This window comes from Lolium rigidum, chromosome 7, assembly GCF_022539505.1.
Source record: "Lolium rigidum isolate FL_2022 chromosome 7, APGP_CSIRO_Lrig_0.1, whole genome shotgun sequence".
Taxonomy (NCBI): Eukaryota; Viridiplantae; Streptophyta; class Magnoliopsida; order Poales; family Poaceae; genus Lolium; species Lolium rigidum.
The window spans coordinates 111,479,357-111,495,444 of NC_061514.1; positions in this window are offsets into that span (position 1 = coordinate 111,479,357).

Sequence of the window (16,088 nt, forward strand, 5' to 3'; positions counted from 1 at the left end):
ATCATCATCAAGTTCTACATAATCTTCAACAAGATCATCACTAGAGTATTCAACGGACTCGAGGTGAATTAACAGGTGTAGCAGCATTTTCATTAGGAGTTTCAGTATTTTCAATTTGTCTAGACCTAGCAATTGTAGCATCTAGAAAAGATCCCAATGAACCATCATTATCAAGCACAGCAGAAGCATCATCAAAATTATGAGAGGAATTTTCAGATCTAGCAGAAGTACCAACATGTGAAGCATGTGGTGGTGAAACAAGTTTATCTATCACAGATGGTGAATCAAGAGCAGCAGAGGTACTCAGAGTTGTACCTTTTCTTGTAGTGGATGGTAATATGGCGACTTTAGGATCGCGAGGTTTACCCATGGTGGAGAATTTGCAGCGAACAATATCAATCCAAGTGAACTTGCAAATAAACCTATGCTCCCCGGCAACGGCGCCAGAAAATAGTCTTGATGACCCACAAGTATAGGGGATCGCAACAGTCTTCGAGGGAAGTAAAACCCAATTTATTGATTCGACACAAGGGAGACAAAGAATACTTGTAAGCCTTAACAGCGGAGTTGTCAATTCAGCTGCACTGGAAACGAGACTTGCTCGCAAGAGTTTATCAGTAGTAACAGTTTTATAGGAGTAGCAGTGGTGAAATATCAGCAGCAGTGTAACAAAGACAGCAGTAGTGATTATAGTAAACAGCAGGATTAAAATACTGTAGGCACATGGATGGATGAACGGGCGTTGTATGGATGAGAGAAACTCATGTAACAATCAAGGCAGGGCATTTGCAGATAATAATAAAATGGTATCCAAGTACTAATCAATCAATAGGCATGTGTTCCATATTTAGTCGTACGTGCTCGCAATGAGAAACTTGCACAACATCTTTTGTCCTACCAGCCGGTGGCAGCCGGGCCTCTAGGGAATCTACTGGAAATTAAGGTACTCATTTTAATAGAGCACCGGAGCAAAGCATTAACACTCCGTGAACACATGTGATCCTCATATCACCGCCTTCCCCTTCGGTTGTCCCAATTTCTGTCACTTTGGGGCCTCGGGTTCCGGACAACAATACGTGTATACAACTTGCGGGTAAGATCGTAAAGCAATGAATATCATCATGAATTGATAACATGTTCAGATCTGAGATCATGGCACTCGGGCCCTAGTGACAAGCATTAAGCATAACAAGTTGCAACAATATCATAAAAGTACCAATTACGGACACTAGGTGACATAGGCATCCCAAATGGGCCTGCCTCATATAGTACCCGGGGTTTATTGAAGGCCCACTACCCGAAGAATAGGAAGACTCGAGAGCCCAAGATGTATTTAAGGAAAAGATAGAATTGTAATAGGAAGTGTTATTTGTAATCTGGCGGGATGAGTTAGAAACCGTCCCGGACTATGTAATCCTTGTATAGCACGAATCCCTCGGCTCCACCTATATAAAGGAGGGGTCGAGGGACGAGAAGATCATCGAATCATTGTCTACAAACCCTAGTTTTCATATTCGTCGAGTACTTTTCGGCTGAAACCTTCGAGATCTACTTGCCCTCTACTTCTAACTAAACCCTAGCCTATAATCCATAGGCATTGACAAGTTAATCCCTTGTCAATTGGCGCCGTCTCGTGGGAATTAGAGGCGTAAGGATCTGATCTCGATGGCACGTTCAAGATCTTCGACATCGTCAACCGGGAGCAACACTATGGATCGAGGTAAACGGATCGCTACCGGTCCCGTTGATTTTGTTCCTCACCCACCCTCCCGTTTGGATGCATATGCGTATCTGGCGGAGCCCTTGGAGATGACGTTCGGAAGGTTCCACTTTCGCGTCAAGAAAGAAGGATCGTATCGTGTCGAAATTCCGATTTCGTCGGGATCGTCGGCGGTCGATTCTGAATTTTCAAGCTATGCATCATCAACCGAGTCGAAGAAGAAACTTCGGCAACACGCTACGTCAGCACCGAGCAAGAGAGAAACTCGCTAAGATCTTCGACAACGCATCGTCCGGGTCATCCGCGGACTCATATATAAGCGATGGCTCAAGCGATGTCGACGAGTTACGACTTCATCGACAAATCTCTCACAATGGGCAAGGTCTTCATCAATCTCAACAATGATGTCACCAAACCCAACATAGATCTGAGTACAAAATATCATCGGATTTATGCTATCGAAGATCAAGAGGAAACATCGGAGGCTTTCGATCAATTGGGAAATCCTTTTGTCGATCCCTCGGATCTAAGGAGAGGTATGGGCACTAAATACGTCGGGCCCACACCACGCGTCGAGTCCAACTTCCACAAGCAGCCTGGGATAGAGCGGCAAAAGCCATAGATGGTTCAGAACCAATGACGACAACAGCTACAGCTCAAGAACTGCAAGCTTATCAATATATGCTCGCACGAACTGCCCGAGAAATAGAAAAACAGACAGCTGAGCTAAACAGGAGAAAGGAGGCAGCTTCCGCATCCAGCAGGAGAAGGGCAGACCTAAGTGGACAATCTAGAGTTTCGGGTGATAGCCACAGGGAGGCTCGGAACAGAGGAAGATCAAGGCTACAACACATACCCGAAGCAGAAAGAGAGTACTTGGTTCAAAACCTCGACATGTCCTTTATGACGATAGATACAAGAGGAAATATTATCCCTAAGACACCAGAAGCTGGGTATATGGCGACACAAGCTTACATCCTCGCATCCAAGCCGCCCCCAGGAGATCCAAGGGAAACATTATACAACATGGCATTGGCAGGAGTTGGAGCTATGGGGACAGCGTTTGTAGCAACGCCTCCCGAAGGAGCAGCAAGGCAAAATAGTCCACAACCTGCGGCGGCAACGGCGGCAGCTCCGGAAGGACCAAGTGGAGCAAGAGACACAGGAGTACAAGCGAGGGTCGATAGAGCAAGGCAAAGCATAAGAGATCATCGGCAGTCCCCGGAGCTTAATGACGAGGATATGTGTGGTCTACCGTGCTTCACGAGAAGAGTCCGAAAAACTCGAGTCCCCTCGAGATTCAAGTTACCCGATCACTTCAAAAAGTTCGACGGCTTGCAAGACCCGGAGGACCGGTTAATCGATTACCTCGAGACGGTGAAGCTAACCGGAGGAACTAGAGCAACAGCGATGCAAAGTATTCAGGTGCACTTAAGTGGAGCCGCTCGATCTTGGATCAAAAAACTTCCGCCAGATCCATCGACAGCTGGGAAAGTTTCGAGGACGTTTTCGTCAAGAACTTTAGATCCACATGCAAGAAGCCTGCATCGTTGGAAGAGTTGAGGGCGTGTCGACAAAAGCCAGATGAGTCAATGAGAAAATACATCCAAAGGTGGAACATCATAAAAAACTCGGCGGAAAATATATCCGACGAGAGAGCAATAGATGCGTTTGTCGCGAGAATCGAGCGCGGAGATTTTGTCGAGGACTTGGGAAGGACCAATCCAAAAACAAGTATCCGCGTTGATGGAGATAGCAAATAGATGGGCAGACGGAGAAGACGCTGTCCACAATAAACGACACAGGTCGCCGTAGGAGGGACCGTAGTCGAAATTATCGACGAGGCGACGATTTCCTCGGCAGTATCCGAATTACGACGCCCCCGGGCAAATTTCGGCAGGATTTCGGTCAAATACAGGAGCAAGCAACAGAGATGATTATCAGAGAAGCAATGAGCAGCGAGGCGATAATAGGGACGACTCCCGTAACAGTGCAAAATAGTGGGCCAAGGTTTCCACGACCTTTTATGTCTCCCGAAGAAATGCTGAACGGACCGTGCCGTATGCATTTTTTCCTCGATAGCAATGGAAAAAGACAGTCAGGACACCTCGCGTAAAGATTGTCGAAATTTCCAAGCAATGTTCGGATGTGCGTAAAACGCTCACGCACGAGCAGCACAGAGAAACCCTCGGGAGCCTAGGAGCGAAATTCATCTACCGCCACCTCCCGCGATTACGAAGGCAATCAACACCAGCTCGAATAGCGGCAGCACCAGCACCACCACCCTATGTTGATCCTAACTCCAACGGAGCAGATGTCGATGATTCGAAGGGAAGGCCATCCAATAGAGCTCAAAAAGTAATCTCGCGACAGGTGTTCATGGCAGAGAAAATGCCTCCACCAACAGCTTGAGTACCTCAATTGGTCAGGACAAGACATCGGCTTCACCATAGCGGACCACCCGCAGCAAGTTCCTCGACCGTAGGCAGTCAGCACTCATTCTCGCCGGCAGCTATCGCAGGATTTGACGTTTCTCGAGTATTCATAGATGGCGGCAGCAGCCTAAACCTCATGTATGCGGATACATTGAGGAAGATGAACATATCCTTAGCAAACCTCGAAGCCAACAGTACACAAGGTTCCACGGCATCACACCGGAGAAACCAAGTTACCCATTGGGGAAGATCAACCTCGACGTTCGCTTTGGAACCCGAGAAAATTATAGAATCGAGAAGCCGGAGTTTGAAGTCGTGGATTTCCCATCGCAAGCACCACGCTTTGTTGGGACGACCAGCATACGCTAGATTTATGGCAGTACCACACTATACATACCTGTTATGGAGATTGCCTCGGACCCAAGGGACCAATCACGGTCAAAGGGAGTTTTGCTTTAGCCGATAAGTGCGACAAGGATTTCCATCGATTGTCGAAACCTTCGGGATGCAAGCGGAATACTTGGCGTCGAAGAGCATGACCGATTACGACGTACCGCCGTACGTCGGAAGGCCAAACAAGGAATCAACTTTCAACACAGAGAAAAATTCTAAGGAGGTGCAGATTCACCCGACAGATCCGAAAAAGACGACATCCATTGCAAACAACATGGATATCGCATAGGAAAGCGCGCTCGTCGAGTTCCTCCGTGAGAACTGGAAAATCTTCGCATGGTGTCCAGCCGACATGCCAGGAGTACCTGTGGAACTTGCCGAGCACCACCTAAATTTGGATCCAACAACGAAACCAATCGTACAACCTTTGCGGCGCTTTTCCGAACCAAACCGCAAATCCATGCTATCGAAATAAATCGACTAGAAGAAGCTGGTTTTATCGTAGAGATATCTACGTAAGCCACATGGGTAGCTAACCCGTTGATGGTGCCAAAGAAAAACACGACAGTCCTTCGCATGTGCGTCGACTTCACGTGTCTCAACAAACATTGCCCTAAGGATCACTTTCCCTCCCAAGGATCGATCAAATTATCGACTCCACGGCAGGTTGTGAACGTCTTTCCTTTTTGGATGCATATTCTGGTTATAACCAGCATCAGACTAAAAGAAGATGATGAAGCCAAGACAGCGTTTATTACACCTTACGGCGTGTTTTGCTACAAGACAATGCCCTTCGGTCTAAAAAATGCGGGAGCAACATATCAGAGGATGATGCATAAGTGTTTAGCAACACAGATTGGGAAAAACGTGCAAGTATACATCGATGATGTCGTCATAACATCAAAAAAGGGGACAACACTGATCGAGGATCTCAAAGAAACTTTTGACAACCTCGACAAATTCCGCCTCAAGCCGAACCCGACGAAGTGTTCTTTGGGGTCCCAGCAGGAGAACTTCTGGGATTTCTAGTTTCAGCAAGAGGGATTGAAGCAAATCCCGACAAAATACAAGCCATAGTAACAATGAGGAAGCCAACAAAGTTGAAAGAAATACAGCAGCTAACTGGGCGAGTCGCAGCTCTGAGCAGATTCGTCGCCAGGTTAGGAGAAAAAGCACTACCATTTTATGCGCTGATAAAGCAAGGAGATAAATTCCAGTGGAACGAAGAAGCCGATCGAGCTTTCGAAGATCTAAAGCGAAAAATATCGACACCACCAATCTTAGTGGCTCCTAAGGAAAAGGAACCTCTCCCGCCGTATATTGCAGCCACGCCCCAAGTGGTTAGCACGGTGTTAGTTGTCGAAAGAGAAGAAGAAGGGAAAATCCATGGAGTGCAGCGACCAAGTATACTTCGTGAGCGAAGTCTTGTCGCCCTCGAAACAGAGGTACCCTCGCACCAAAAGCTAGCATATGGAGTGTTCACGACAACACGAAAATTGCGCCACTATTTTTCGGCACACCCGATCATAGTGGTCAATGAAGCTCCTTTGTCAAATATACCGAACAACCCGTAAGTTACGGGTCGTGTCTCCCTTTGGGGAATAGAACTTTCCCCTCGGGACATCACGTATGAAAAAAGAAAAGCAATAAAGTCGCAAATACTACCGGACTTCATCGCAGAGTGGATGGAGTTGCAAAATACAGGACCCCCATATTTATCGAGAACCTGGACTATGAACTTCGATGGGTCCAAGAGGCTAGAAGGGGCCGGCGCAGGAGTAGTACTCATATCACCCGAAGGCGACAAGTTGAAGTACATCCTTCGTATGACGTTCCCCAACGCATCTAACAATGAAGCGGAATATGAGGCTCTCATACACGGGATGAAAATGGCGAAAGCCTCGTGGAGCAACTCGACTAAAAATCTTTGGCGACTCACGGCTGGTAGCTCAGCAAGTTATGAACCAATGTGACGCAGTCAATGATAGCATGATGGCATACAAGGAGGTGTACAATGAGCTCGAGAAATTGTTCGATGGATGCGAAGTAAAACATATTAGCAGATTGAGCAACGACGAAGCCGACGTTCTTGCAAACATCGGGTCGCAGGTGCCTTGCAGTCCCACCAGGCGTATTTTGGGAGGAGATAACAGAGAGATCCACTGAGACGACAAAATCAAAAAAGAAGGAGAAGAAACCCCTGGGGCTATCAAGGAGAAGCAAGAGGAAGAAGAAGAAGAGCAAGACCTGGTCCTAGTAATACGTATACCATGGATGCAGCCATACATATCATATATCCTCGGAAAGAAATACCGTATGATCCAGCTTGAGGCAAGGCGAGTAATCCGACGCTCCAAAGCTTTCACGGTGGTTAAAGGAGAATTATATAAGCGAAGTATTTCAGAGCGTCTTGCAAAGGTGCGTTACACCCGAAGAAGGAAGAATAATTCTAAAGGACGTACATGAAGGAATATGTGGCCACCACGCAAGTAGTCGAGCTATCGCAGCCAAGGTTTTTCGGGCAGGATTCTACCGGTTGACAAGCAATAGAGGACGCTAAGGACATAGTGCGAACTTGCGACGCGTGTCAAAGGTTTGCCGCAAAACCTCACTCTCCAGCAGACAGAGCTAGCACCAATACCTTTGTCATGGCCCTTTGCACAATGGGGACTCGACATGGTAGGCAAGTTACATAAATCGTCGCCAGGAGGAAAGGAATACATGCTAGTAGCTGTCGACAAATTCACAAAATGGATAGAAGCGAAGCCGATAAATTCACCGGACGGAGCATCTGCAAGTAAAATTCATAAAAGACCTCGTCTTCAGATTTGGAGTGCCCCACAAAGATCGTCACGTACAACGGCAGTAACTTCACGTCCAATGAATTCAAAGACTATTGCGAAGAGGTGGGTATCAAGCTGAACTTTGCATCGCTTGCACATCCTCAAACCAATGGGCAAGTCGAGAAAGCCAACGGCATCATCTGCAATGGCATCAAGAAGCGCTTGTTAGGACCACTAGAAAAAGCTCGACATACCTGGCCCGAGGAACTACCAAGTGTGTTGTGGAGTATCCGAACAACTCCAAATACAGCGACACAAGAAACTCCGTTTTTTCTGGTACATGGAGCAGCAGCAGTACTACCAATCGAGATAGAGCACAACTCTCCACGTGTCGCGGAGTATGACGAAGAAACGTCGAGAAAAGCATTAGAAGATGATGTGGACGCACTTGATGAAGCTCGAGATGAAGTATTATCTCGAGTAACCAAATATCAACAGGACTTGAAGAATTACCACAGTCGACGTTTGCGGCCAAGATCTTTTCGGTGGGCGACCTAGTTCTTCGGCTCACGCAAAAAAGTCATGAAAACTCGAGTCACCGTGGCTCGGCCCTTACATCGTCACGGAAGTAATCGGAGGAGGAGCATACAGGATAAAGGACAAGAAGACAGGGGTGGAGGAGCCAAACCCCCGGAACGTGGCGCAACTCGGTGCGGTTCTACGCCTAGAGTCGAAATATAGTCCTTGTAAAACTTCAATGTACCGAAACGCCCGCGAGTTTTCGCACGCACTCTTTTCCTTTTTCGGGGCACCGAGTGGGGCCGGAGAAGGTTTTTAATGAGGCGGGCTCGCGGTGCTGCAATATAATAAAGATAGTGGCTATATCACCTTCTTCTTTGTCAACGCGACCAAAGTCATCGCTCCGACGAATTTCAATATAGTTCATCGATAAAAGAAGAAAAAAAAAATCTTGCCTTGGTATTCAAATACCTCGTGAGTCAATAAAAATACAAAATAGTACTCAATAAAAGCTCGGGGGCTCATACTTGCCTTCAATATATAAATGCCTTGGTCCACAACCTCGCAAATATACAAATATAGAAAAAAGTCACCGAAACACTCGGGGGCTAGACAAACATAGAAATATAATGGTTGCTTTACAATATGGTCATGGACTACAAAGAAGAAATTTCTACAAGAAGCAAATAACTAGTCTTGATTCAAGTATGTCGTCAAGAGTAACTCTGTTCTCTTCAGAGCAAGCACCAAGAAAGTCGGCATAATGGCCATCGGCAAAAAAGCTCGGCATCCATCCGAAGAAGGTCCTCAATCATTTCTTCGGCTATAGGCGTAACCTTCGTGTTAATCCTATCAACACCAACTCTCCGGCGTTTTACCTTTTGATGAACCCTCTCGACAACTTGGGCAAGGTCAAGCTTTGAGTGACAGATCTGGAGCATGATAAGAGCAAATCTGGCACCAGCCTACCAGTTGTGCTTTGACAAAATCGTGGATACCGCGAGCATCCTTGAATCTTTCCATCAATTCAGGAAGAGTTTTTGGTGGGACATTACGAGGAAACATGGAGTTGTAAACCATGGATAAGGTTTTGGTACAGAAGTGAAGGAAATCACGGGTTTGAGAAGTACGATCCCGAAATCCGGTAATTTGGCGAGTCCTCTCCGTGAGTGGCCCAAAACAAAGAACCATGGTCCAAGGAAAGATTGACAAGGAGGTTTGTCCTAGCGTTTACCCTTTCTTCCTCGAGCAGCAAGATCAATAAAGGCACCTATCAACACAACGAAGGGACAACCTTTAGGAGACAATAGCATGAAGATGAAAGATATCACAAGACGAGACAAACATACCCGACATATCCGCACCGGCTTCATTCATTAACTCGAGCATGAAATTTTCTCGAGTAACCGCTTTTTCAGCTTCGAAACAAGAATCTCCTTAGCAGCCATAGCCTCGTGGACTTGTCGAAGGGCAACTTTTTCGGCTTCGTATGATTTACGAGACCGCTCCATCATCACAAGTGTTTGCTTTTTCGCATATCGAAGTTGTTGTCGAAGATCATTCAATTCTTGCGACAGGGTATCATCGACAGTGCAGATCGTAATAGCTTCTCTCCGCGCGGGAAGAAGGCGAAGCATTGGAAGGAGTAGGAATTGGAGTATAGTTATCAAATATCAACTGAAATTTAAAACAGAACAACATTAAAAAACAGGCAAAGATAGAGTTCTTCATTAATCTCTCGAGAATAATTACAAGGGCGCTACAGTGGAGCTAGGGAAATACGTGTCGCCAAAAGACTACTTTGGCGACAAGAGCAAAAGAAGCAAAAGAAAAACAGAGGCATGCAACTAGACCTCCGGCCTTGACGAACTAGGAGTCGACGTTGGCCGGATCCCGAGATACGCCAAGATTTTCTTCGTATTGGGCTTGGCCGCCTTCATCGTTGACTTCCACCTCGACCGTTCTATCGATCGGTGTCGCCAACCTTCGTCCGGCCGAGAGTCCGCCGACCGTCGCGCAACCGCAGCAACAAGTATTTTCAACGGCTACCTTCATGTTCTCATGGCGCAGCCTTCAGCCCAAGATCTTCTCGATGTATTGAACATTTTGGCGAGGTCAAGGAAAGTCGAAGGTTCCTCTTTCTTCGGGAAGAAGTAGGGGAACAACGCCGACAAAGCCCCACTGGCATTGGCCACACCTTCACGAATTTCGCGTCCATGGGACTCTAGAAGAGAAAGTGCGTCAAGGAGAGGGTCATTGACGATTTCTCCGCATCAAAATCTTGGTTGGTTTGAGCTGCCACATAAAACAGAATATTAGTCGAAAATCAAGAAACAAGAAGTACAAACAAAAAAGAAGGGACAAGCGATATTACTCAGCCGTGCGTCGACTTTGCGAATTCAAGCGCTTGATGATCCCTTGTTCTCGTGCAACCTCGCGCAGATTTTTGCTCGTGCAAGGCAGATTCAGCATCTTTGAGCCTTTGCTGCAATTCTTCGACACTAGCAGCCTTTGCCTTGGCATCGTCAGCTTCAGCTCTGGCTTCGCTAGCGGCAAGTTCAGCCTTCTTGCGAGCCGTTTCACTTTTCTCAAGATTCCGAGAAAGTGTCTCGGCACGTTTGTTAGCCTCTGCAAGTTTTTCTGTTGAGAAAGGAAAAGAAAGAGAAGAAAGATTCAAAATAGCGACAAGCGTAAGGAGTAAAAACTCAAGGAAAAACAGCAAGTACAACGAGTCGCTACCTTCGGCTCGTCGGCATACTCGCGGTACCCAATAAATTGGGACCCGATGCGGATGAGATCCTTGATCATAGGCTCGTTAAAGAAAAAAGTAAGAAGGGGAAAAACTTCGGCATTACAATAGTAAGGGTCCGCAAAAGCAAAATAGAGGAAATATAGATCTCGATAAACTTACATCATCTAAGAGCTGCGACGAAGAGCTGCCCAATTGAGGAGGAGGCTCAACGACCATTTCAACCCTTGCCCTTTTTGGCGAAGGGACAAGGGGGCTTGACGGTGGAATAGTAGTGACGACGTTTTGTTGGGGAGATGATGTTTCATCTCCTTCAACTAACGTGTCCGAAACAAGCACGATACGTGACGTGCTGGTCCGAGGAGCTACGTCAGTAACTGGTACTTCTTCCTCATCACTAGTAAACAAAAATTGACAAGATAAAAAGCAAGACAGAGTTAAACCTTTCGAGTACATCAAAAAAGGAGGAGAGATAAAATTGACTTACGAGCTGATGAGGGACTCAAAATAAGGATCATAAGCTGCCTTCGGATCCGAAGGAACAACTTCTTCAGCCTTAGAAATGCCGTAATCCTCGACTTCGGTCCTTTTCCTTTTGTTCTTCGGAGAAACAAGCAGGAGGAAGGGATTCAGCCGACTCACCGGCCTCGTACTCAGCCTCTCTCTCATGAGAAGCCGCAGATTTGTGAGAACCCGCAACTTCACTTTCGGAACGTAAGAGCCCTGAGTATCGTCGGCAACGATGGTCATTTCTTCGACCTCTCCACCCTCAGGAAGAGGAGGAAGGGAAGTTACACTAGGATGATCCTGAAAAAATAGAAACCAAAGGAAAAGTAAAGACATGACAACACAATGAGATGCAGGAAAAAAGGTGCAACAAGATAAAAACGCGGAAAGATAAAATACCTTGGGGAGTGGATTGGTGGAGCTGTATGGTTCCACACGACAAGAAGAAGGAACTGGATCTTTGCCCAGGCGAGAAAGTCTTCGAACCAACTTCTCCAAGTCCTTGGTGGAAAGGTCACCGGAGATTCTGTTGGCGTCATTTTCACCGTAGTACGTCCAAAGGGGATTTTTGCGAGCTCGAAGAGGCTGCACTCTAATCCTAAGGAAATAGGCAGTGATTTGAACACCGGATAGCTCCTCGCCTCGAGTATTTTGAAGCCGGCGAATGCGAGACATGAGCGCCTCTCGTCGCCTTTTTCTCTTCCTCGAAGCTTCGGCATCCCGAGAGCGACGGCGCTGAATTTTGGCACTCCCGTCGAAGGGAATTATGTTGTGCTCAACGGAGTTGGCGCTTTCTTCGTGAATGTAAAGCCACTTCTTGCGCCATCCTTGGACAGAATCGGGAAACTTGACGTCGAAATAATCGACATCGATACGAATACAGATAACAACGCCACCTATGTTATAAGTGACGTTGTGGGAGCCATTGCGGCGGAGGCGGAAGATGCGTTTCCAAAGAGCCCAATTAGGAGCGACTCCAAGAAAGCATTCGCAAAGGGTGATAAAAATAGAAATGTGAAGGATGGAATTGGGGGTCAGATGATGCGGTTGAATCCCATAGACAAAGAGAAGACCGCGGAGGAAATCATGGATTGGGGTAGAGAGGCCGCGGATAAGATGATCAACGAAACTAACCCGATACTCCATTGGAGGCTTGGGATAGCTTTCTTCACCGGGAAAGCGGATGGCGCCTTCCTTCTTCATCGGACCAAGCCTTTTCATCAGAGTTGGAGTCTTGGTTGGAGATCTTGGATCTCTCCCACTCAAAATCTTCGCCGGCCATCGCGGACTCGGAGTGCTCGTGGCGGGTCAAACGCGCACGCGGCGGCATCCACGGAAGCGGGTTGAGCAATGTATGCGAGAGCGGGAAATCGGCGAAGATTGGGCGCAGAGGAAGATTTGCGAAGAGGAACAGGTGAGCGGCGCAAGCGAGGGATGAACGGAGGTTGAAGACAGGTTTATATAAGATTTGGGTGAAGCGAGTAGTACCGTTGGATGAGGAAATCGTGTGGTGAGAATTGATTTTCTGGTTACAAGGGCAAAAAAGTATTTTTACGGGGATAGGCGTTACCGCACGAGCACCAGAAAAAGCGGAGGACGTGTGTCCCCCATTTGCACGACGTGTCAACATGGTGGGAACGATGGACCCACAAAGCAGAAAAATATCGACCAGTGATAGAGTTGAAGAAAATTTGACAAGGGAAAATATGTCGACAAGAGAAAGGAGAATCGCGACAGGATAAGTTATTTGAATGCATCAGGAGCCTTTGGTCAGAAACAAGTTTTTGCCCAAATGCTCGGGGGCTACTTCGAAAAAAGAAAACTTTCGACAATGGCAAATATAGAAAATGTTGAGCCTACAACCAAGCACAAGTTCTTGGCTGTAGCCTCGGGGGCTACTCCCATCAGGAGCGCTGTTCGCGCACCCGATAAAAAAAAAAAAAAAAAAAAGAAAGAGAGAAGAAGAAGGAGGAAAGAATATCAAGAGATAATGGCAATATAGTGACAAGGTGGACTAAAATGTTGAGCCTACAACCAAGCACAAGTTCTTGGCTGTAGCCTCGGGGCTACTCCCATCGGGAACGCCGTTCGCGTGCCCGATGAAATTAACAAAGGAAAAATAGAACAAGCAAGAGAGTATATTTCGAGTTATCATTAACTCTCCATATACTCCCATCGGGAAAGCAATATAAGTCATATTTGACTCAATAAAATGTGCCATTCCAACAGCCGGAAAAGCACTCGACAATATATTCTCGAACGCCGAAGTTGCGATCAATTTCTCGAATGCCGCAAAATTGCGAAGGTAAGACCCCGGACCTATTCTCGTTGGGCGTGGCATCGCCGAAGACCGCGCTCTGCTACTTTTATCCGTATCAACAGATACGAAGAAAAATCCTAACGGACGCGTTAGGTACTCGATAAATTTAACCGGGACTCGATGGAATGGTAAGACCTTAAGCGGCGCCCGTCGAAGTTTACACCAAGTATCCCGAAATCATGTCCAGGGACGTGATTTTGAAGTAGGTTTTTGCGGATTGCCACTAGAGCAGTTAACTAGTACCTGATCCGTCGATGAACTAGCCCCAACTACCAATATCCCCGTACAATATAGAATTTTATGAGAAAGAGTATGAAAGTTAGAGCTTTCGAGTAAAAATAAACAGATGGAGATTTTCCTTGATTCTAATGATTCAAGCAAAATCTCGGGGGCTACTGACATAGGCATCCCAAATGGGCCTGCCTCATATAGTACCCGGGGTTTATTGAAGGCCCACTACCCGAAGAATAGGAAGACTCGAGAGCCCGAGATGTATTTAAGGAAAAGATAGAATTGTAATAGGAAGTGTTATTTGTAATCTGGCGGGATGAGTTAGAAACCGTCCCGGACTATGTAATCCTTGTATAGCACGAATCCCTCGGCTCCACCTATATAAAGGAGGGGTCGAGGGACGAGAAGATCATCGAATCATTGTCTACAAACCCTAGTTTTCATATTCGTCGAGTACTTTTCGGCTGAAACCTTCGAGATCTACTTGCCCTCTACTTCTAACTAAACCCTAGCCTATAATCCATAGGCATTGACAAGTTAATCCCTTGTCACTAGGCACTATGCCCTAACAATCTTATGCTATTACATGACCAATCTCATCCAATCCCTACCATCCCCTTCAGCCTACAGCGGGGGAATTACTCACACATGGATGGGGGAAACATGGCTGGTCGATGGAGAGGCGTCGGTGGTGATGATGGCGATGATCCCCTCCAATTCCCCGTCCCGGCGGAGTGCCAAAACGGAGTTTCTGGTCTCGAGACGGAGTTTCGCGACGGTGGCGGCGTACTGGATGGTTTCTGGCGACTTCGACTTCTCGTCTCGCGTTTTTAGATCGAAACCCTTAAGTAGTCCAGAGGAGGGCGTCGGAGGCCAGCCGAGGCGGCCACACAGTAGGGCGGCGCGCCCCCCTCCTAGGCCGCGCCGGCCTAGTGTGTGGGGGCCTCGGGCCTCCACCTGGCTTGCCCTTCTGGCTCCGTAATTCATCTGGAAAAATAAGACCTTCGACATAAATTCCGGAGATTTTCCTGAAAGTTGGATTTCTCCACAAAAACGAGACACCAGAGCAATTCTGCTGAAAACAGCGTTAATCCGTGTTAGTTGCATCCAAAATACACAAATTAGAGGCAAAACAATAGCAAAAGTGTTCGGGAAAGTAGATACGTTTTGGACGTATCATACCGCTACCCTATTGGTACCGGTCATGAGTACCGCTCTGGACTTTGCACCTGGAAAATGCAAACAGAAGGGGTTACGGTACCTTAACGGTACTTCAACCGGTAGTACCGCTCTCGAGCGGTACTTCCGTTGAAGGTACCGATTTGGTACCATAAATGCAGTTACAACACTACCGCCTTGGTACCGCAACGGTACCGGGAGGATGTCAGAAACATGCAGAAGCCCTTACGGTACCTAAGCGGTACCGGAAGAGGTAGTACCGCTTCATGCCCACGTGGTAGATATGTGAGCAGATTTCGAATCCAGAGCGGTACTACCGCTCCCCCAAGTGGTAGTACCGGTCGTGCGGGATCAGCACATAATAGTTGAATTTGGGGGGACCTATAAAAGGGCCCTTCTTCTCCAGCTCGATTTTATCTCTTCTGTCTCTCCTCCATTGTTGCTGAGCTCAAACCTAGAGGATCTCCCTATCTACCCAACCAATCTTGCCCAAAATTTGAGGAGTGGTGGAGGAGACCCCGATCTATAGTTCTACCAAGAGAGATTTCACCAATATCATCTAGTCCTTAATGGATCTTGGAGTTAGGGTTCCTATGGTGGGATCTTGGAGGACGTGCTCCTACGGAGGCTAGCTTGTAGTTGTGCTAGCCCCACGGGGTGTTGGGAGCCTCCGGTGTTGTGGAGGTCGCCCCAACCTTGTGAACGAACCGCCGCCTCGACAGGCTACTTAGTGGAGAAGGAGAAGCTCCTTCGTGGGGCTTTCTCGAGGAACAAGGTGAGGCCTTTGTGGCCGTCTAGCCTTCGTGGTTAGCACCTCCTCAACACAGACGTACTCCCTTTTGTGGGAGGAACTGCGGGAAACAAACCTCGTCTCGTCTCCGCTACCTCGGTTGTTTCGCTCCCTCTCTTTACTATCTTGTTCGGTTCGTTTGCTCGTTGCACTGCTAGAATCATACTAGGAACACCCCTATCATAAAATTTGCCACCTTTACTTCCGCATACCGCCTAAAACTGAAAAAGGATTAAAATTTGGTGTAGCGACCATTCACCCCCCTCTTGTTCGCTACGATCCATTCAAGTGGTATCAGAGCAAGGTTTTCTTGCTCGGGCTTTACCTCGGCAGCCCCTCTCCTGGCCCTTATATAGGGAGCCAGGTCTCGAGAGATCTGTCCGGATACGACTAGGTTACAAAGGGTCCTAGGTCTAAACTTTCCTTGTATTCTCCGTCTCTTCGTCTTATTCTTCAAGGAAT